Raw genomic sequence first — 24,441 nt, 5'->3', positions numbered from 1 at the left:
CTCATATTTTCTGTTTTCCCTCTGTCCAAAAATAAGTAACCAACTGTGCCATATGACAATATAATGTCATCAAATATATTACTAACCTTCAGATATTTTATGTTTCCTGTCACTCAGTGGAATGTCCAGACCAGAGCTTCTTATAAGAGAAATATTATGACAACCAACATTCTATACACCAAATAACTTGCAGTGCCAATTTAGAAAATTGTCAACTATTAACCAATATAATGATATAAAAGTTATACAATAACAAATAAGACAAACCAGGTTTAGATGTGTTACCGTAGATTATCCACCCTATTACAGTCTGTTATATATATATATATATATATATATATATATATATATATATATATACACACATATTAGATTAATTCTGAAGGGCAATCAAAAACAAATATGAATAAGGAGTTCTCGTATCAATATTTGTAGGTGGTGGTTAAGTATTCCTTTATTGTTTTTAATCATGTTTTGTTCTAGATTTTTTTTAGATTGATCAGAAATATAGTACAGCTTTTGGCTGTTTAAGTCAGAGCTTAAAGGGGTGTTCTGCCCCTAGATATCTTATCCCCTATCAAAAGAATAGGGGATAAGATGTCTGATCGTGGGGGTCCTTCCGCTGGGGACCCCCGCGATCTCCGGCGTTCGTTTAGAGCGCCGGGTGCAGCGCCGGAGGCTCATGACTTCACGGCCGCGCCCCCTCAATGCACGTCTATGAAAGGCCGTCACGCCCTTCCCATAGACTTGCATTGAGGGGTCATGGCCATGACATCACCAGCAGGGTGTGACCATGACATCACGAGCCTCCACCCCGCATCGCCAGTCATCCGTGCACCGGATGTCTGGGGTGCCACAGCCGAGATCGTGAGGACCCACGATCAGATGTTTAGGGATGGAGTACCCCTTTAATGGAGCAGCAGAATGAATGCATGACCATTACTCAGTTTAACCTCCTCCGCAATGCTTTCATACTGTAAGAAGGGAAGGGGATCTTAAAACTCCTATTCTTATAAATGTGGGGGTACTAGCATTGGGGTAAATAAGTGATAAATGTTTTTTGGGGGTGAATAACCATTTTAAATAGTTAAACTTCAAGGGGAAAAGCATCCATTGATCCATTCCAGAACTTTCAAGAGCATGTTGTACAAAGCAGAGTGACTGTTCAGGTGTGTCTAAACTAAACAGAGCTTATCTGATCAGTCAGAAGTGTTAACTGTGACCTCGCCCATTGTAGTAATTACAGTTACAACTGTGTAATGTCAGGATATTGGAGTAATTGCTCTTACGCTATTGCTCTTGTCCTCAAGGCTAGGATAACACAACAGAAAATTCTGCCATGGCGAATTGTCTGCAATACAGTGACAGAATTTCCAGCAAAGTCTATGAGTGTATAAAGACACAAAGTCCCCAATTTTGGCCCAATTTCGGTGTTTCAACTTCACCCAACCAATGATGTTGGGGGAGAGGAAAGTGTCTGATTTTACCAGTCTGACCATTTTATTTTCCAAGAGATAAGCCACTTACCTCCTCTCTACCCATTATTGCTAATCGTATGGTTTTGACCTAAAAAAAATCCATTGCTTATTGAACACTTATCTCCGTGTGTAATACGGGGTGTGTGACCAACATATGATGGTAGCAAAGGGTGACAGGAACCTGTATCCAGTGTCAGCCTGTGTTAGATGAACTCACAGTTATGCTCTTGTTACCATTCTTGCTGCACCCAAGCATACCACAATACATTATATGGTAAAATGGTAAAATGAAAATGCTATTCAAAAGTACAACCAGTGCTGCAAAAACCAACAAGCCCCATATGATTCTGTCCACAGAAAAATAAGAACGTAATGGCTTTTAGAAGGAGTAAAAAAATAAAACTGGTGTCAACATTAAGGAGTTAAATATACTACACCTAGATGTAACAGTCCCATAAAGGCCTTAGATAGTAAGCGCACCATGACTTACCATTGTGTAATGGTGATTGCAAAGTGCCCATTTGATCAATGATGGTAAGAGCATCCATTTATGTTTAGGACATCTCTAAAAGGTAATATTTTCATGTACAGTAACTGTGGGGTGGGCCCACAGAATAAATTCTACTAGTGCAGCCTCAGCACCCAGTCCGACACTGGAGGCAGTAGTCCTCCGATCAGGAATTTGCAGACTTTGTACATATCTGAGCTGGACATAATCGGGTCAATTAAATAAATTTATCCTAAAAATAAAACACCATGTATAACACTTTTGTCACGATGCCGGCTGGCAGGTAGTGGATCCTCTGTGCCAGAGAGGGATTGGCGTGGACCGTGCTAGTGGATCGGTTCTAAGTCACTACTGGTTTTCACCAGAGCCCGCCGCAAAGCGGGATGGTCTTGCTGCGGCGGTAGTGACCAGGTCGTATCCACTAGCAACGGCTCAACCTCTCTGGCTGCTGAAGATAGGCGCGGTACAAGGGAGTAGACAGAAGCAAGGTCGGACGTAGCAGAAGGACGGGGCAGGCAGCAAGGATCGTAGTCAGGGGCAACGGCAGGAGGTCTGGAACACAGGCTAGGAACACACAAGGAAACGCTTTCACTGGCACGATGGCAACAAGATCCGGCAAGGAAGTGCAGGGGAAGTGAGGTGATATAGGGAAGTGCACAGGTGATAACACTAATTGGAACCACTGCGCCAATCAGCGGCGCAGTGGCCCTTTAAATCGCAAAGACCCGGCGCGCGCGCGCCCTAGGGAGCGGGGCCGCGCGCGCCGGGACAGGACTGACGGAGAGCGAGTAAGGTACGGGAGCCGGGGTGCGCATCGCGAGCGGGCGCTACCCGCATCGCGAATCGCATCCCGGCTGGAGGCGGTATCGCAGCGCCCCGGGTCAGTGGATCTGACCGGAGCGCTGCAGTGGGGAGAGTGTAGCGAGCGCTCCGGGGAGGAGCAGGGACCCGGAGCGCTCGGCGTAACAGTACCCCCCCCTTGGGTCTCCCCCTCTTCTTAGAGCCTGAGAACCTGAGGAGCAGACTTTTGTCTAGGATATTGTCCTCAGGTTCCCAGGATCTCTCCTCTGGACCACAACCCTCCCAATCCACTAAAAAAAAGGTTTTCCCTCTGACCTTTTTGGATGCCAAAATCTCTTTGACGGAGAAGATGTCCGAGGAGCCGGAAACAGGAGTGGGAGGAACAGATTTGGGAGAGAAACGGTTAATGATAAGTGGTTTAAGAAGAGAAACGTGAAAGGCATTAGGAATACGAAGAGAAGGAGGAAGAAGAAGTTTGTAAGAGACAGGATTAATCTGGCACAAAATTTTGAAAGGACCAAGATAGCGTGGTCCCAACTTATAGCTAGGGACACGGAAGCGGACATATTTAGCGGAGAGCCATACCTTGTCTCCAGGGGAAAAAATGGGAGGAGCTCTTCTTTTCTTATCCGCGAACTTCTTCATGCGTGATGAAGCCTGTAAGAGAGAATTTTGGGTCTCTCTCCATATGATGGAAAGATCACGAGAAATTTCATCCACAGCGGGCAGACCAGAGGGCAAGGGGGTAGGGAGGGGGGGAAGAGGGTGACAGCCGTACACCACGAAAAATGGGGATTTGGAGGAAGATTCAGAGACTCTGAAATTATACGAGAATTCGGCCCAAGGTAGAAGATCTGCCCAGTCATCCTGGCGGGAGGAAACAAAATGTCGTAAATAATCACCCAAGACCTGGTTAATTCTTTCTACTTGTCCATTGGATTGAGGATGATATGCAGAAGAAAAATTTAATTTAATCTTGAGTTGTTTACAGAGAGCCCTCCAGAATTTAGACACGAATTGGACGCCTCTATCCGAGACGATCTGCGTAGGCAACCCGTGAAGACGAAAAATATGTACAAAAAATTGTTTAGCCAACTGAGGCGCTGAAGGAAGACCAGGAAGAGGGATGAAATGTGCCATTTTGGAGAATCGATCAACGACCACCCAAATAACAGTGTTGCCACGGGATGGGGGTAAGTCAGTAATAAAATCCATACCAATCAGAGACCAAGGCTGTTCGGGGACAGGCAGAGGATGAAGAAAACCAGCGGGCTTCTGGCGAGGAGTCTTATCCCGGGCACAGATAGTGCAGGCTCGCACAAAGTCCACCACATCTGTCTCTAGAGTCGGCCACCAATAGAAGCGAGAGATGAGTTGCACAGATTTCTTGATGCCCGCATGACCTGCGAGATGGGAGGAGTGACCCCATTTGAGGATTCCGAGGCGTTGGCGTGGAGAAACAAAGGTCTTTCCTGGAGGAGTTTGCCTGATGGAGGCTGGAGAAGTGGAAATCAGGCAGTCAGGAGGAATGATGTGTTGAGGAGAGAGTTCAACTTCAGAAGCATCTGAGGAACGAGAGAGAGCATCGGCCCTAATGTTCTTATCGGCAGGCCGAAAGTGAATTTCAAAATTAAATCGGGCAAAGAACAGAGACCACCTGGCCTGGCGAGGATTCAGCCGTTGGGCAGACTGGAGGTAGGAGAGGTTCTTGTGATCGGTGTAAATAATAACTGGAAATCTTGATCCCTCCAGCAGATGCCTCCATTCCTCAAGTGCTAATTTAATGGCTAGAAGCTCTCGATCCCCGATGGAGTAGTTCCTCTCCGCCGGAGAGAAGGTCCTAGAAAAAAAACCACAAGTAACAGCATGCCCGGAAGAATTTTTTTGTAGAAGGACAGCTCCAGCTCCCACTGAGGAGGCATCAACCTCCAATAGGAAGGGTTTAGATGGGTCAGGTCTGGAGAGCACGGGAGCCGAAGAAAAGGCAGACTTGAGCCGTTTAAAGGCGTCTTCCGCTTGAGGAGGCCAAGACTTGGGATCGGCATTTTTTTTGGTTAAAGCCACGATAGGAGCCACAACGGTAGAAAAATGTGGAATAAATTGCCTGTAATAATTGGCGAACCCCAAAAAACGTTGGATGGCACGGAGTCCGGAGGGGCGTGGCCAATCTAAGACGGCAGAGAGTTTGTCTGGATCCATTTGTAGTCCCTGGCCAGAGACCAAGTATCCTAGGAAAGGAAGAGATTGGCATTCAAACAGACATTTCTCTATTTTGGCATAGAGTTGATTGTCACGAAGTCTCTGAAGAACCATACGGACATGCTGGCGGTGTTCTTCTAGATTGGCAGAAAAAATCAGGATATCGTCCAGATATACAACAACACAGGAGTATAGGAGATCACGAAAAATTTCATTAACAAAGTCTTGGAAGACGGCAGGGGCATTGCACAGGCCAAAGGGCATGACCAGATACTCAAAGTGTCCATCTCTGGTGTTAAATGCCGTTTTCCATTCATCCCCCTCTCTGATGCGGATGAGATTATAAGCACCTCTTAAGTCCAGTTTGGTAAAGATGTGGGCACCTTGGAGGCGATCAAAGAGTTCAGAGATGAGGGGTAGGGGGTAGCGGTTCTTAACCGTGATTTTATTAAGACCGCGGTAGTCAATGCAAGGACGTAGAGAGCCATCTTTTTTGGACACAAAGAAAAATCCGGCTCCGGCAGGAGAGGAGGATTTACGGATAAAGCCCTTTTTTAAATTTTCCTGGACGTATTCAGACATGGCAAGAGTCTCTGGGACGGACAGAGGATAGATTCTGCCCCGGGGTGGAGTAGTGCCCGGGAGGAGGTCGATAGGACAATCATAAGGCCTGTGAGGAGGTAGAATCTCAGCTTGTTTTTTGCAAAAAACATCCGCAAAGTCCATATAGGCCTTAGGGAGACCGGTTACAGGAGGCACCACAGAGTCACGGCAAGGGTTACTGGGAACCGGTTTTAGGCAGTCCTTGGAACAAGAGGGCCCCCAACTCTTGATCTCCCCAGTGGACCAATCCAGGGTTGGGGAATGAAGTTGAAGCCAGGGAAGTCCAAGGAGAATTTCAGAAGTGCAATTGGGGAGGACCAAAAGTTCAATCCTCTCGTGATGAGATCCGATGCACATTAGAAGGGGCTCCGTGCGGAAACGTATGGTACAGTCCAATCTTTCATTGTTTACACAATTGATGTAGAGGGGTCTGGCGAGACTGGTCACCGGGATGTTGAACCTGTTGACGAGAGAGGCCAAGATAAAATTTCCTGCAGATCCGGAGTCCAAGAAGGCCACAGCAGAGAAGGAGAAGGCAGAGGCAGACATCCGCACAGGCACAGTAAGACGTGGAGAAGCAGAGTAGACATCAAGGACTGTCTCACCTTTGTGCGGAGTCAGCGTACGTCTTTCCAGGCGGGGAGGACGGATAGGACAATCCTTCAGGAAGTGTTCGGTACTAGCACAGTACAGGCAGAGATTCTCCATGCGGCGTCGTGTCCTCTCTTGAGGTGTCAGGCGAGACCGGTCGACCTGCATAGCCTCCACGGCGGGAGGCACAGGAACAGATTGCAGGGGACCAGAGGAGAGAGGAGCCGGGGAGAAGAAACGCCTCGTGCGAACAGAGTCCATATCCTGGCGGAGCTCCTGACGCCTTTCGGAAAAACGCATGTCAATGCGAGTGGCTAGGTGAATGAGTTCATGTAGATTAGCAGGGATTTCTCGTGCGGCCAGAACATCTTTAATGTTGCTGGATAGGCCTTTTTTAAAGGTCGCGCAGAGTGCCTCATTATTCCAGGATAATTCTGAAGCAAGAGTACGGAATTGTACGGCATACTCGCCAACGGAAGAATTACCCTGGACCAGGTTCAACAGGGCAGTCTCAGCAGAAGAGGCTCGGGCAGGTTCCTCAAAGACACTTCGAATTTCCGAGAAGAAGGAGTGTACAGAGGCAGTGACGGGGTCATTGCGGTCCCAGAGCGGTGTGGCCCAAGACAGGGCTTTTCCAGACAGAAGGCTGACTACGAAAGCCACCTTAGACCTTTCAGTGGGAAACTGGTCCGACATCATCTCCAAGTGCAATGAACATTGGGAAAGAAAGCCACGGCAAAACTTAGAGTCCCCATCAAATTTATCCGGCAAGGATAGTCGTAGTCCAGAAATGGCCACTCGCTGCGGAGGAGGTGCAGGAGCTGGTGGAGGAGATGATTGCTGAAGCTGTGGTAGTAACTGCTGTAGCATAACGGTCAGTTGAGACAGCTGTTGGCCTTGTTGCGCTATCTGTTGTGACTGCTGGGCGACCACCGTGGTGAGGTCAGCGACAACTGGCAGAGGAACTTCAGCGGGATCCATGGCCGGATCTACTGTCACGATGCCGGCTGGCAGGTAGTGGATCCTCTGTGCCAGAGAGGGATTGGCGTGGACCGTGCTAGTGGATCGGTTCTAAGTCACTACTGGTTTTCACCAGAGCCCGCCGCAAAGCGGGATGGTCTTGCTGCGGCGGTAGTGACCAGGTCGTATCCACTAGCAACGGCTCAACCTCTCTGGCTGCTGAAGATAGGCGCGGTACAAGGGAGTAGACAGAAGCAAGGTCGGACGTAGCAGAAGGTCGGGGCAGGCAGCAAGGATCGTAGTCAGGGGCAACGGCAGGAGGTCTGGAACACAGGCTAGGAACACACAAGGAAACGCTTTCACTGGCACGATGGCAACAAGATCCGGCAAGGAAGTGCAGGGGAAGTGAGGTGATATAGGGAAGTGCACAGGTGATAACACTAATTGGAACCACTGCGCCAATCAGCGGCGCAGTGGCCCTTTAAATCGCAAAGACCCGGCGCGCGCGCGCCCTAGGGAGCGGGGCCGCGCGCGCCGGGACAGGACTGACGGAGAGCGAGTAAGGTACGGGAGCCGGGGTGCGCATCGCGAGCGGGCGCTACCCGCATCGCGAATCGCATCCCGGCTGGAGGCGGTATCGCAGCGCCCCGGGTCAGTGGATCTGACCGGAGCGCTGCAGTGGGGAGAGTGTAGCGAGCGCTCCGGGGAGGAGCGGGGACCCGGAGCGCTCGGCGTAACAACTTTATTCCTATTGCCAAATGTTTAATAGAGTAGTCAGAAGAAGATGAGAATCATTTTTCACAGGTAACCGATGCAATAAAGTGCGTTTGATGTGCCGCTCAATGAGTGAGCACAGATCATATTTGCTGTACCTGGATTATGTGAAATCTTGCCTCCTCCCACTCTCCGACCTTGATCATGACTCACCCTGGATAGACACGATTACTCTGCAATTACTATGAAATACAGTGGAATGCGCGGGTTGGATTTCCTGATATTTACAGGTGCAGACAGACAGAAGCTTTCTCTGTGAAATCTAAAAAGCCTGTTATTTACCCATGTCAGAGATCTGGTAGTACGAGCTACGCTGGCTCGATTTCTGCAAGCTTAGCATTCCTAAATTTTCATACACCCACCACCCTCACCCATTCCCTGCATTTATTGATTATTTATGAGAAAAATACTTACATTGAAGAAAATTTGTCATCAGTATCATCCACATTAACCTGTTATACAGGCTTATAGAGCTGGGGACACTGACCAAAACGATATTTACCTCGGCCCGATCCGTTGTTGCATACTGCCATTATTCCGCTTATTTGTGGAATGCTAATGAGCTGTTTTGGGGCATGGGCAGAGCTATGCGTGCTTCCCCAGGCACTGTTGGTGACATGTTAAAGGTCTTAATGCACTTTTAACGCCTAATTCAGGTGTAACCATACTAATATATACGCACTCAGTGATTTTATGTTTTCTCCTGTCAAACTCATAGGGGCCAGTTATTGTTAAAGGCCATAAATACCTACACACCTGCTTTTAATGCCTAATTCAGGTGTAACCGTACTGGGGAGTATTTTCCTTTAATAAGTGTAATATATATATACGCACTCAGCTGTTGTACAAGTATGTCAGGCAGAGAAGTGCCAGGCTGTGCACAGAGGAGTGGCAGAGGCCTAAATTCATCAGACGCAGGCAGATGTCGCAGCAGAGTAGGGGTGTGTTGAAGCAGGAGTCGCAGCGAGAGGCTTGAGCTCCAGTTATCAGCTAGCAGTCGTGTCTCGACCAGAAACCCAGCAGCCATGATTGATTAGTTTACACGGTCATCCACTTCATCCCAAGTGACATCCGACAACCCCGGTCAACAGTCGGAGAGTTCCTCAGACTCAACCCTCAGTTGGCATGGCCCTCATGCTGCTGCTACCACATGAAGGCTCTGTCAATGTGCCACCATATGGTCTTCTCATGCTGATGCTGCCACCTCCAGACTCTCTTGTTGTGCCACCATATAGTCTCCTCATACAGATGCTGCCACCTCCAGGCTCTCTCATTGTGCCGCCATATGGTCTCCTCATGCTGATCCTGCCACCACCAGGCTCTGTCATTGTGCCTCCATATGGTCTCCTCATGCTGCCGCCAACTTCAGGCTGTGTCATTCTGCCTCCGTTTGGCAGGGGCTGGAACAGGTGGTAGCTGGCCTCGTAGCGGACAGCCAGCTCTATTTTAAGATACAACTAGGAGCTTTTCCATGGTTTACACTGCAGCAATTATTCACTATTGGAGATGGGATTACCGCGGCTGCTGGCACCAGACTTGCCCTCCATGGGTCCTCAAAAAAAGGATTTAAAGTTTGCTCATTCTACTTACCAGGCTCTGTCATTGTGCTGCCATGTGATCTCCTCATGATACTGGCACATTAAACTTGTAAATCTTCAATTTAAATAAAAAAAAATCTCTTTATTCTCTTTAATTGTGAGGCCCTATGGTCACCATCATATATTAGCTCTAGAATTACAACAAGAATCCATGGAAACAGGTTGGAGCCTTAAAAATAAATCATAACTGATTAAATGAAACATTCACCGTATCATGCGCAGTTTCACAGTACCAGCCGTGTTTACTTACACGAGCATGGCTTAATATTTTTGACAAGTACATGATACCAGCAGGATCTACCCAGTAGCCCTCCTAGGTCAGGCCTGCACCACTAAGAGGGAGGACAAACTGACAGACTACTCTGTCATTGTGCTGCTCTGTGGCCTACATAGGCTGCTGCCACCTCCAGACTGTGTCATTGTGCCACCATATGGTCTCCTCATACTGCTGCCACATCCAGGCTCTATCATAATGCCTCCCTATGGTCTCGTCATGCTGCTACCACCTCCAGGCTCTGTCATTGTGTGACCATGTGCTCTCCTTGTTCTATTTCTTTGGTTGACATACAGTAGTTTTTCAAAGCAAAGTTTTGGATACCTGGGACACTCAATCATGAGCATCGGGGGGGGGGGAGGGGGGTGATGAGAGGCAGGGGCTGGAAAAGGGTGTAGCTCGCCTCGAGGTGGACTGCCAGCTCGTTGCTCACCAGACTTGCCGTCCAATGGCTCCTCAAAAAAGAAAAAATTGGGTCCTCAAAAAAGAATTTAAAAAATATAAATAAATGTAAGTTAAATTAAATAAAAAATATCTTTTATCTCTTCAGTTGTGATACCATATGGTCTCCAGACCCTGCTGTTACATCCAGACGCTCTGCGGCAGTGATTCTAATAGCGATACCTGTAATCTAAATCTCATACTTAATAACAGTAATATCACTTAGCCAGTACACTCTCTATGCGTGTTTCCGGCAAAGCAAAGTGTGCTACACCCCTATTGAGGCTCTCTGTAGCCTGGAAATAGCCGTTTTTAATAGCGATTCGATGCAAATAAATTTTTTTCAGAAAATCTGTCAAATCGGACGAATCAAATTTTTCAAAAAATGTATTCTCTAGTCATCATATATTAGCTCTGGAATTACCACAAGAGTCCAAGGAAACAGGTTGGAGCAATAATATTAAACCATAACTGGTTAAATGACACATTTGCAGTTTCATACGCAGTTTCATACGCAGTTTCGCAGTACCAGCAGTGTTTAGAGGGAGGACAAACTGACACACTACACTGTTGTTGTGCTGCTCTGCAGCCTACATAGGCTGCCGCCACCTTCAGACTGTGTCATTGTGCTGCCATATGGTCTCCTCATACTACTGCCACATCCAGGCTCTATCATAGTGCCGCCCTATGGTCTTGTCATGCTGCTGCCACCTCCAGGCTCTGCCACCATGTGATCTCCTTGTTATATTTCTTTGGTTGTCATACAGTACTTTTTCAAAGTAACCACTACAGGCACCCGGGACACTCAATCATGAGCATCGGGGTCCTCAAAAAATAATTTTTAAAATTAAAAAATTGGATCCTCAAAAATTAATTTTTAAAATGTAAAAATTTTTATTACATTTAAATTAAATAAAAATTTAATTAAAAAAATCTCTTTAATCTCTTCAATTGTGACTCCATATGGTCTCCCGACTCTGTTGCCACATCCAGACGCTCTGCGGCAGTAATTTTAATAGCGACACCTGTAATCTACATGTCATACTAAATAACAGTATTATATCACTATGCACACTCCCTATGTGTGTTACGGCAAGGCAAAGTTTTCTACATCCCTATTGAGGCTCTCTGTAGCCCGGAAATAGCCGCTTTTAATAGCTATTTGCCGCTAATAAATTCGGATCAAAACAAATTTTTCGGAAAATTTGGCAAATCGGCCAAATCAAATTTTTTTTACATTCACTCATCTCTAGTAATGATAATGACTTAAGATAATAAAAAACACATGCGCATCAAGTTCATCCTTTCTCTTATCAACTAAACTTTACTGAATGCTAAATTATTCTTAATGTTGTTTGTATCAAGGCCTTTCCCTCTTCAATGTATGGGACATTTTTACCTATTGGGGTTGGTAATTCCCCAGATTAACCACTTTAACTGTAAAAACCCAATTCATTTGTTGATGTCTATACACATAAAAACGTCCTCTTGTCCTTTTAATAGATGATGTGCCAGTTCTTTGAACTAATAACACATAGTCAGTTTTTGTAGCTTGTGTAAGGATTCCTCCTTGGCGATTAGCTCTGGGATCGTCCTGGTCACTTGCCACAGGACACGTTTCCTCGCAATAACTTGCCAGACAACCATTTGCATACAAGTCTGGCACCTTGCCAGCTTTATTTACACAGGTTGCAGGTAAAACAAAACAAATCTCAGGAACAAACCAAAGTCCTAGACCGTCCGGTCACTGACTACACATGTAAGCATGCCCTGACTACTAACTGGTGGGCTACCCTCAGCCAGCATAAAACATATGCCCCTGCAACCTGTTTTACTCACAGTTCACACTGTCACTTGTGGCTACTCACAGATTCCAGCTGTGTGCTTCCTCAACAGGGCCCGAGTGTCACCCCCTACAGCGACATTGTGTTTCCCAGGGAGAGCCCCAACTACTGTCTAACTTCCTGTCTAACTTCCTTTTAAACACCCTTCCCCTTTCTGTTACCACATTAATTAAACAAACAACAAAGAACATGGTCTCAAATGGCTGGAGGTGCTCAACCCCAAATGCGGTTGTGCATTTATACTGGGGGAGCAGATCCTGCCCTTTTAGTCCGTTGCGAGGTATGATCCCCAGCATAAAAATGCACACAATGGAGGATGCTTTTTTATGCTGGGGATTGCCCCTAGCAACGGACTACAAGGGCAGTATCTGCTCCCCCAGTATAAATGCACAACCGCATTTGGGGTTGAGTACCTCCAGCCATTTGAGACCACGTTCTTTGTTGTTTGTTTAAATTTTATACTTGGAGGTGTGTAAACTCCATATGTTAATGCACCTTGAATATCTTCCAGGCAGCATTAGGGTAGCACCTGTGAGGCCATGCACCTATATTAGCCAACTTAGATGGGGCTTGCAGCTTGCCTCCCATTGTATGTGTGTGCTTGTAGGCACGCGGGAGGGTACCTGGGAGGACGCTGTGAGTTGACCGAATGCTGCCGTAATTGCCCACTGGCCCCTGTTTTGCTTATCACGCACAGGTAGGTTTAGCGTTAGGTCCCGCACCATTTGAGAAACCATACAAGGATATACTGGCGAATGTCTCAATTTTAACATCAGTGTTGAGGGATAGCCAATGTCATTGTATACATCTACCACAGTAGTGCACCCATATTCCTGTATTGTATACCTCATTAATTAAGCCATAGATGGAGGTTTCTCCAGGATTAGCTAGGGAAATACACCCTTCCCTTGCCACACTGTCATACTTGGAAAGAAAAATGGGAGCCCCGAAGGAAACCAACACAGCAAGCACATACAAAAAAAAAAAAAATACAATAAGAATAAAAATTGCCAAAACATTGAAAGGGAATCTGTGAGCTCTATATCCTGCTCAGAGCTGCCAACATGGGCAGATAGGGATATTAAACATATGATGCCTCTTTTACCTGACAGCTGTTTGCAAACTTGCAAAATCATAATTTCCTTCAACGCTCAAGTGTCATAAGGCAGTCCTTCATCACCCTCCCTGCCCTGCATAATTGATGTATAAAACTCAGTGCAGGGCATTGAGGAAAGAGGTGTACATGCTGTAGCTCACCACAGCCATTATAGCACTTGAGCTTGGAAGGAATACATAATTTTATTACTCTTCAAATGGCCATCAGCTAAGAGATAGATATCATTTGTTTTATTTAGCTATCGGCTCAGGTCTGCAGATTTCTTTGGAAAATCTGATATCATGGGCAACATACATAACATAAGACAAGACAAAAGTACAGGGTGGGCCATTTATATGGATAAACCTTAATAAAATGGGAATGGTTGGTGATATTAACTTCCTGTTTGTGGCAGATTAGTATATGTGAGGGGGGAAACTTTTCAAGATGGGTGGTGACCATGGCGGCCATTTTGAAGTTGGCCATTTTGAATCCAACTTTTGTTTTTCCAATAGGAAGAGGGTCATGTGACACATCAAACTTATTGGGAATTTCACAAGAAAAACAATGATGTGCTTGGTTTTAACATAACTTTTGTTACGCCGAGCGCTCCGGGTCCCCGTTCCTCCCCGGAGCGCTCGCCTCATCCTCGTTACTGCAGCGCCCCGGTCAGATCCACTGACCGGGTGCGCTGCGGTACCGCCTCCAGCCGGGATGCGATTCGCGATGCGGGTGGCGCCCGCTCGCGATGCGCACCCCGGCTCCCGTACCTGACTCGCTCTCCGTCGGTCCTGTCCCGGCGCGCGCGGCCCCGCTCCCTAGGGCGCGCGCGCGCCGGGTCTCTGCGATTTAAAGGGCCAGTGCACCAATGATGGTGCCTGGTCCAATCTTCCCAATTACCTTAATTGGCTTCCACCTGCTCCCTGGCTATATCTGATCTCCTCCCTTGCACTCCCTTGCCGGATCTTGTTGCCCTTGTGCCTAGTGAAAGCGTTCCCTTGTTTGTTCCTAGCCCGTGTTCCAGACCTCCTGCCGTTGCCCCTGACTACGATCCTTGCTGCCTGCCCCGACCTTCTGCTACGTCCGACCTTGCTTCTGTCTACTCCCTTGTACCGCGCCTATCTTCAGCAGTCAGAGAGGTTGAGCCGTTGCTAGTGGATACGACCTGGTCACTACCGCCGCAGCAAGACCATCCCGCTTTGCGGCGGGCTCTGGTGAAAACCAGTAGTGACTTAGAACCGGTCCACTAGCACGGTCCACGCCAATCCCTCTCTGGCACAGAGGATCCACCTCCTGCCAGCCGGCATCGTGACAGTAGATCCGGCCATGGATTCCGCTGAGGTGCCGCTGTCAAGTTTTGCCGACATTTCCACGGTGATCGCCCAGCAAGCCCTAAAGATCACCCAACGAAATCACCAGCTGGCTTACTTGACCACCGTGACACTGCAACTTCAGTCACAGATACAGCAGCTTCAGTCACAATTTCAGTCACAGCTACAGCTGCAACAACCATCTCCTCCGCCGGCTCCTGCAACTCCTCCGCAGCAACCGGCCGCTCCTAACCCCTGCTTGTCCCTGCCGGACAAATTTGATGGGGACTCTAGACTCTGCCGTGGTCTCCTTTCTGGAAAGGCCTTGTCTTGGGCCACACCGCTCTGGGACCGCAATGATCCTGCCACAGCCACAGTCCAGTCCTTCTTCGCTGAGGTCCGTGGTGTCTTCGAGGAGCCTGCCCGAGCTTCTTCTGCCGAGACTGCCCTGCTGAACCTGGCCCAGGGTGTTTCTTCCGTTGGCGAGTACGCCATTCAGTTCCGTGCTCTTGCTTCCGAGTTGTCCTGGAATAGTGAGGTCCTCTGCGCGACCTTTAAAAAAGGCCTATCCAGCAACATTAAAGATGTTCTGGCCGCACGAGAAACTCCTGCTAACCTACATGAACTCATTCATCTTGCCACTCGCATTGACATGCGTTCTTCCGGATGGCGTCTGGAGCTCCGTCTGGATATGGACTTTGTTCGCACGAGGCGTTTTTTCCCCCCGGCTCCTCTCTCCTCTGGTCCTCTGCAATCCGTTCCTGTGCCTCCCGCCGTGGAGGCTATGCAAGTTGACCGGTCTCGCTTGACACCTCAAGAGAGGACACGACGCCGCATGGAGAATCTTTGCCTGTACTATGCCGGTACCGAACATTTCCTGAAGGATTGTCCTATCCGTCCTCCCCGCCTGGAAAGACGTACGCTGACTCCGCACAAAGGTGACACAGTTCTTGATGTCAACTCTGCTTCTCCACGCCTTACTGTGCCTGTGCGGATATCTGCCTCTACCTTCTCCTTCTCTACTATGGCCTTCTTGGATTCCGGATCTGCAGGAAATTTTTTTTTGGCCTCTCTTATCAACAGGTTCAACGTCCCTGTGACCAGTCTCGCCAGACCCCTCTACATCAATTGTGTTAACAATGAAAGATTGGACTGTGCCGTGCGTTACCGCACGGAACCCCTCCTAATGTGCCTCGGACCTCATCACGGAAAAATTGAATTTTTGGTCCTCAGGTTCTTTGGCCCCAAGAAGAGGGGGAGACCCAAGGGGGGGGTACTGTTACGCCGAGCGCTCCGGGTCCCCGTTCCTCCCCGGAGCGCTCGCCTCATCCTCGTTACTGCAGCGCCCCGGTCAGATCCACTGACCGGGTGCGCTGCGGTACCGCCTCCAGCCGGGATGCGATTCGCGATGCGGGTGGCGCCCGCTCGCGATGCGCACCCCGGCTCCCGTACCTGACTCGCTCTCCGTCGGTCCTGTCCCGGCGCGCGCGGCCCCGCTCCCTAGGGCGCGCGCGCGCCGGGTCTCTGCGATTTAAAGGGCCAGTGCACCAATGATGGTGCCTGGTCCAATCTTCCCAATTACCTTAATTGGCTTCCACCTGCTCCCTGGCTATATCTGATCTCCTCCCTTGCACTCCCTTGCCGGATCTTGTTGCCCTTGTGCCTAGTGAAAGCGTTCCCTTGTTTGTTCCTAGCCCGTGTTCCAGACCTCCTGCCGTTGCCCCTGACTACGATCCTTGCTGCCTGCCCCGACCTTCTGCTACGTCCGACCTTGCTTCTGCCTACTCCCTTGTACCGCGCCTATCTTCAGCAGCCAGAGAGGTGAGCCGTTGCTAGTGGATACGACCTGGTCACTACCGCCGCAGCAAGACCATCCCGCTTTGCGGCGGGCTCTGGTGAAAACCAGTAGTGACTTAGAACCGGTCCACTAGCACGGTCCACGCCAATCCCTCTCTGGCACAGAGGATCCACCTCCTGCCAGCCGGCATCGTGACAACTTTATTCTTTCATGAGTTATTTACAAGTTTCAGACCACTTTTAAAATGTGTTCAATGTGTTACCAATTGTGTTGGATTGTCAATGCAACCCTCTTCTCCCACTCTACACACACTGATAGCAACACTGCAGGAGAAATGCTAGCACAGGCTTCCAGTATCCAAAGTTTCAGGTGCTGCACATCTCGTATCTTCACAGCATAGACAATTGCCTTCAGATGACCCCAAAGATAAAAGTTTAAGGGGGTCAGATCGGGAGACCTTGGGGGCCATTCAACTGGCCCACGACTACCAATCCACTTTCCAGGAAACTGTTCAGCTAGGAATGCTCGGACCTGACACCCATAATGTGGTGGTGCACCATCTTGCTGGAAAAACTCAGGGAACGTGCCAGCTTCAGTGCATAAAGAGGGAAACACATCATCATGTAGTAATTTTGCATATCCAGTGGGCTTGAGGTTTCCATTGATGAAGAATGGCCCCACAATCTTTGTACCCCATATACCAAACCATACCATCAATTTTTGTGTTCCAACTGTCTTGGAGAGATCTATCCAATGGGGGTTAGTGTCAGACCAATAGCGGTGGTTTTGTTAACTTCACCATTCACATAAAAGTTTGCCTCATCACTGAACAAAATCTTCTGCGTAAACAGAGGGTCCTGTTCTAATTTTTGTTTTGCCCATTCTGCAGCACCTGAAACTACGGATACTGGAAGCCTGTGCTAGCATTTCTCCTGCGGTGTTGCTATCAGTGTGTGAAGAGTGGGAGAAGAGGGTTGCATTGACAATCCAACACAATGGGCAGCACATTGAACACATTTTATAAGTGGTCAGAAACTTGTAAATAACTCATGAAAGAATAAAGTTACGTTAAAACCAAGCACATCATTGTTTTTCTTGTGAAATTCCCAATAAGTTTGATGTGTCATATGACCCTCTTCCTATTGAAAAAACAAAAGTTGGATTAAAAATGGCCAACTTCAAAATGGCCGCCATGGTCACCACCCATCTTGAAAAGATTCCCCCTCACATATACTAATGTGCCACAAACAGGAAGTTAATATCACCAACCATTCCCATTTTATTAAGGTGTATCCATGTAAATGGCCCACCCTGTACAATTAAATTTACTAAATTAATGAGGGACTGGTTCCCCATAACTTACAATGTACAAGAGTAGGAGACAGTATTTAAGGGTATAAATAACTAATATAGCAGAACAGTGCCAGTAGGGTTAGGTAGATTGCAGTGGTTTCTGAGGAAATATGTTTTCAGGTTGCTTTTGAAGTATTTAAGATGGCTGAAAGTCTGATTTGTCAGGGTAGGGGGTACCAGAGTATGAGAGATGGTTGAGAATGGTTGTATGAGTAGCAGACAAGAGAAGAACACAGTCTTATGAGGATCGGAGATTACTTAAAGGGAGATTAAGTCAAATATGTATGGAGGGGACAGGTTGTAGACAGCCTTGTATGTAACTATGGCTACTGTATTTAGGGGCATCATCATCACAGACGGGGATTCTTTACTGTAAGAGTAGTGAGACTATGAAACAATATGTCACATGATGTTGTGATTCTAACAAGCTATGGTTACTGATTTATTCTGCCATATTTGGATCATATTTGTCAGCAAGGAATGTGTTCCCCTAGTATTGAGTGGTTGCCATTTGACTCATAAGGATTTTTCTGCCTCCATATCAAAAGAGTAGGGTTGTTAGACCCTTATACTTTTTCAACCTTCTTAACTATGTAATTACTATGTAATTTAAAAACAGGCCAGTCTCGGTGATGGGCGCACGTTTACACAATATCTCTGTGCCACCAGGGTAAAAGTGGGACCGCAATAGGGGGACTCCAGTCTCGGTGATGGGCGCACATTTACACATTGGGGGAGATTTATCAAAACCTGTGCAGGGGAAAGTTGCCCAGTTGCCCATAGCAACCAATCAGATTGCTTCTTTCATTATTAACAATGCCTCTACAAAATGAAAGAAGCGAACTGATTGGTTGCTATGGGCAACTCAGCAACTTTTCCTTTGCACAGGTTTTGATAAATCTCCCCCAATATCTCTGTGCCATCAGGGTAAAAGTGGGACCGCAATAGGGGCACTCCAGTGCTGCATAACGCACCTGCCTGGCACTTACATCCGATCCCTATCCCACTCAAGATCGTCATTGCACGTAGCCCTGCGTTGTCAGGGTACAGTGGGACTAAATTAGAAAGACTACAGCGCTGCTGAGCGCACCTCCCGGCACCCACTGACTTTAATCTTCTGTCTGTAATACAGCACGACGCTGACCGAGCCATTGCATTGCAATAACGCTGCCACATTGCGAGTAATCAAACATTATAGTGAAAAGACATCATCCTGTTACTATATATGGTGTAAGGACTTCAAATTCACATCTCCAGCCCTCCTATTGAGACCTTATGCCAATGGGTGGCAATCTCCCAAACTATTTTTTATTTACTTTTTAGTAATATTTTTCATTTACTATCCTATGTCTGATGCAAGGGCCCTGCAGAAGACATTATATTGTATTATAAGTGTATAATTGGACATATTTTCTCTCTTCAAATTTTTCTTCCTGATCTTCTCTCTTAACCTCAACCTAGCAGGACTGTTAAAATTTTTTGGTTTTTCTTGTATGTGTTTGACACATAGGGTAATGTGTATCACAGTATCCTCGGTTTAGGTTTTGTTTTATGTAGAGCTCCCAACCAACATTTTTTTCTCTGAAAAGTGAACATAGTCAACCAAATAGTAAAATCCCTATAGATTTCCATCAATATGATCCTTCCCGATGCATCATTTTTGCCCAGATGGCAATGCTTTCTACAAAAAAGTAAAATCAGTGTTCGACCAATAAGATAAGCAGTAAATTATTTGGAAAGGAGCGGATGGTAAGGATAACTGGTGACTGTATATGGGCCCATAGATATTATCACCACAGGACATGAATCACATTCAGGAACATTAGTCAGTTGGGCACAAGTAAATAATGCTAACAATCCTTTCATTGTGGTTGGTTTCTTTGGAAGCCTATTTGCTGGTCCCTGAATATTGAATTCTTTAATAGCTCTGCATTCCTGTACACTCATTGTCTTTTCCGTGATAGAGCATCAGACATTGCCCCTCCTGCGTATCCCATTTGATTGTTCTTATTCTTCTGTCTCCAGCTGTATTGTACAAGCCTTGTTCCACCAAACACTCCCCTCCTGTTTCCGACACTTGCCCTCTGTCTGTGTTTATCATGTTCACTCCCTTCTCACATTTTTTAGTTAACTGGGAAGGTCTGCACTGAAAGAGAATCCAAAATAAACCAGAAAAAGATCATTGAAATATTTTTCCATAATGAATGAAATTGTCTTGGTAACCAACCTATTTATTAGCATATGCATCACTTATTATACATTGTATAGTGCTAACATATTATTTAGCTCTGTACAAAGATTTTATACCCATCACACCAGTCTTTTCCCTAATGGGACTTAAAGGGGTACTCTCACCCTAGACATCTTATCTCCTATGCAAAGGATAGGGGATAAGATGTCTGAACGCGGGGGTCCCGCCGCTGGGGACCCCCGCATTATTGCATGCTGCACCCACCTGGTTTTTCACCGGAACTGCTGGAGGGTCTGAGTCGCGACTCTGGGAACGGAAGTCCGTGACATCAGGACTCCGCCCCCGTGTGACGTCACGCCCGTCCCCTCAATGCAAGTCTATGGGCCGTCACGCCCCCTCCCATAGACTTGCATTGAGGGGACGGGCGTGACGTCACACGGGGGTCGAGTCCTGACATCACAGACTTCCGTTCCTGGAGTCACGACTCAGACCCTCCAGCAGTTCCGGTGAAAAACCAGGTGGGTGCAGCATGCAATAATGCGGGGGTCCCCAGCGGCGGGACCTCGGCGTTCAGACATCTTATCCCCTATCCTTTGGATAGGGGATAAGATGTCTAGGGTGGGAGTCCCCCTTTAAGTAAGACACACTCACACTCAGGCCAATCCATGGGGGAAACGTGGAGACTTAAAGTAGATGTTGACCTCAAAGGCCCAACGGAAGATTATAGGCCCAATGCAAAATTTATAAAAGGACACCCTAACTATGTGTTATAGATAATATAGGTATCTTCTTATAGGGCAGAGGGATCTTTGGACCCATTCATACTGAGAGCCTCTGCGACTGCTATTTTTGCACCCCTGTAGCTACAGCCCCTATTGAGGGAAGCCTAATCTGTAGCCCAGTTACGTAATTTACTGTCTATTGATTTAAATGAAATTCAGCAGTCCCATTCAGACAGCAGCATTTCAGGAAATAGCTACAAAAATTCTGCAAAAATAGAAGGGCAGTTTTATATTTTGTGGAATTCAATAGGGCTTGAATTTCAGCAGAATTCTGTGTTCTGAGAACACTGAAATATCGGCAGAATTCCTCAAGCCTTGCTGAACGGAAAATCTGAACGGAAATTCTGCTGTGTGAACATACTAGCATATACATAATTACTAGCATTTTTTTTTTTTTTTTTTTTTTACAGGACTCCAAAGGTGCTGGTAGCTGCGCTTTTAATTCCTGCATAAAAACTGCATATAATTAAAAATGAACTGAACTTGGTCTCAATTAGAATGCATTCAGTCCTTATTCCCTTAAAGGGGTACTCCGGTGGAAATTTTTTTTTTTCAAATCAACTGGTGCCAGAAAGTTAAACATATTTGTAAATTACTTCTATTAAAAATCATAATCCTTCCAGTACTTATCAGCTTCTGTATGCTCCAGAGGAAGTTGTATTTCTTTCTGGAGTTCTTTTTAGTCTTACCATGGTGCTCTGCTGACACCTCTATCTGTATCAGGAACTGTCCAGAGCAGGATAGGTTTGCTATGGGGATTTGCTTGTACTCTAGACAGTTCCTTACACTGGCAGAGGTGTCAGCAGAGAGCACTGTGGTCAGACAGAAAAAAAACTACTCAACTTCCTCTGGAGCATTCAGCATTTGATAAGTACTGGAAGGATTACGATTTTTTTAAATAGAAGTAATTTTCAAATCTGTTTAACTTTCTGGCACCAGTTGATTTGATTTTTTTTTCCACCTGAGTACCCCTTTAAGATAATAAACGTATCACAAAGTTTTTTTGGGGGGTAAAACAGATAACCTCAATAAGGCCAATATAAGCACTAGAAGGACACACAGTCTATATGTCCAGTGTTGCACTGGTAAGACCTTTGTTATGTTGAGGGGCACCTATGGCCACTAGTTGACTAGAGGAGGGAGAGAATGATAGATGTGGGGAGGTGGGTGAGAAGATGGGTTGTTGTACACTTGAGGATGACTGACATTTTTTTTAACCTATCTATGTGTTCCACTGTGGCCCCACCTCAAAATAATTTGGTTGAGTATTACTACATACAAAGTATAACTCTAAACTATAGTCATATAAGTGAGGCATTTTAAAGAAAGAGGAAGCAGTCAATAAAGTCTAAGGCTGCTTTCCTACAACTTAATGCAATGGTATCCATGTCCTGAGGAAACAGATGCATTTGAAGGCAGTGATCAGCAGTGGTGATTAATAATAAAACTATTAGATTGTAATGTCCTTTTATTTGTTTTTGTGCTTTTATGTCTTGGGGTCTGTTCAGATAATGGTACCCTTGTCTGAGCAGTTTCTGTTCTAATTCTTCCTGTGCTTGGAAGAGTTAATACTCTGAGCCAATTGCAACTTGGGTGTGGCCATTGCTGCACTCTGGTTTCTGGTGATTTGTGCAATTGTGACTATGTCTGCTTAATCATGCACCTTGTATTTATATTGTAACATTTCTTAGTTTTTAACCATGGTTTATAGTCCTGTTTATTATAGATTTTAGTATGCGGTACATTTGATGATTTTTAGGATATGTATGTCCGTTCTGTCTTTGTCTTGTATCTTAGTCTGTGTTCACACTGTGAGTCTCGTTTGTATAATTCCTTTTCTGGTATTCTATTTCCTCCATGTTGTTGGAGTTTGGTTTTGTGGAGTCTGCTCAGACTCATCCGTTTCTCAGTCTAGTGTTTCATGTATTATATTTCTGTTTCCTACTAGGTCAGCATCCTGATCACACGGTGGAGTGTGCCCACTGGCTAGTAATCTATTTAGCTTTATTATGCTGTCTACTCCTTTTGTGGAGTGGGGAGTCCAGTTTGTTTCTGTTCTGTGTCCCAGTATGAACAGTGTTCTATGTTCCTGATCAGTTTAGTGTTTGACATTCAGTTCTTTTGTTATACTTGTTCCATACCTAGTCTTGTTAATTTATTCATGTCTGCCGTTTATCTGGATTCCAGTTTATGAACTGTTTGTTAGTACACTGCATCCTGTCCTGTTTGTGAGTTTATATTTTGTCTGGTGTACCTGGTTTTTTGGTAGCTTTTCCCGTTCTGTTTCTGGCCTGTGACTGACTATGTATATTATTATTTGTTTTTACACCCACTGCACTTTAGCACAGGGAGGGACCGGCTGGATGGGCAAGTTGGCAGGGAGAGTTTTTCTAGGGTCAGTTTAGGGCTCACTCTTCCTGTCCACCCCCAGTTATGACATACATGGTTTATTACATGAAAATCTGTAGCAATTACAGTAGTAGAAATCTGGATGAGATTTTAAGAAACATTAAATAGTTGCAGATGTTCCTTAGTGACGTCAATGGGAAAGTCATAATCTGCAACACATCCACATAGAAATGTTATTGTTTGGAATTTTGATGGAGAAATTTGGCAGACTTAAATGTGCAGTGGCAAAACTGTAATCTGCACCATCTGGTGCAGATTTTTCACTGCTTATTTACCAAGATTTACCTAGCTATCTTGATTTCATCCTGTAGGCCTAGATTTAAGAGAGAAAAGGAAGGGCCCTATTATACAGGGCGATTATCAGTCAAACATGACAATGGAGTCTGGAAATAGCACAGATCTATGATATTGGTGCTCAATGCGTCAGCAGTGGCATACCTAGGGCATGGCAGGTAGGGTACAAGCCCTGGAGCCACAAGAGGAGGGTGCGAAGCAAGGCCCTGCTGTCTATTTGTCATAGGGGCCTCAGAGCTGGTCTCTTGGCTGCCTCAGGGCTCCCCATGAAGTGACTGGTACTGAGGGTAGCAGAAGTTCTTCATTCTGCTCTGCTCCCAAGCACAGGGATGCCGGGAGACAAAACATGACATCATGTTCTGGCTCCAGGAATCCTATCTGAGCATGCGAAGGAGCGGAGCAAGAAATAAAGAGGAAAACTGTGATTGGACCCAAATTGTAATTTATTTAATTTAATTTTTTTGGAGGGGAAGAGGCTGGTGCTGATACAGCACCTCATCAGGGGTGCAAGGAGCACTAGATACGTCTCTGTGTGTCAGTCTATGTATTGTGCAGGTTAACTGTTTAGTTATATGAATACAGAAGAACCACAAATCACTCACCCTGGTATCATGGTCATGCCATCTTCAATCTTTATTGTAACCTCTTCATTTTTCATACAGAGGGTGCGACAAGCGGCTAAAACACTGGAAGGGTGAAACAGTACAAGGGAAAATCACAGAGACAACAGACTGTTTTGCGCTACTTGCACTTCTTTCAGCCGAAAAATGAAGATGTTGCAATAAAGATTGAAGATGGCATGAGCATAATACCGGGGTGAGTGCTTTTGTGGTTCTTCTGTATTCATATTGCTATTACCTTATTGCTTCACACATGAGAGCACCCTCTGAAGTTACAAGCGAACGACTGAAGGAGTTGCATGCAAATACTGTATAGACTTGTTGTGCCTATTTGGACTGTTTTCTCTTGATTTCTATGGTCATTATATTAACTGTTTAGTCTCCTTGTTGTGGCAGGTGGGCGAAACATGATCAAATGTCCAATATGGTAAATGTAACGGTTACATTGTAAATATAACGGTAATGCAATTTTAAATAATACAAATATTACATGTTTGCATACACTCTGCAACTTTGT

At 46.2% G+C, this 24,441-nt stretch overlaps 1 long non-coding RNA gene across 2 annotated transcripts in view; it reads left to right on the top strand.

The window, feature by feature from the left end:
- LOC130355317 (uncharacterized) overlaps positions 1-24,114 on the top strand; it is a 38,520-nt gene extending 14,406 nt beyond the window's left edge. For both annotated transcript variants that reach the window (XR_008888475.1, XR_008888474.1), the window contains exon 3: positions 23,967-24,114. This is a non-coding gene — a long non-coding RNA (uncharacterized LOC130355317). The remainder of the gene's footprint in view (positions 1-23,966) is intronic.
- Positions 24,115-24,441: the final 327 nt, after the last annotated feature.

This window comes from Hyla sarda, chromosome 2 (genome assembly GCF_029499605.1).
Source record: "Hyla sarda isolate aHylSar1 chromosome 2, aHylSar1.hap1, whole genome shotgun sequence".
Lineage (NCBI taxonomy): Eukaryota > Metazoa > Chordata > Amphibia > Anura > Hylidae > Hyla > Hyla sarda.
This window is presented reverse-complemented; position numbering and strand designations above follow the sequence as displayed.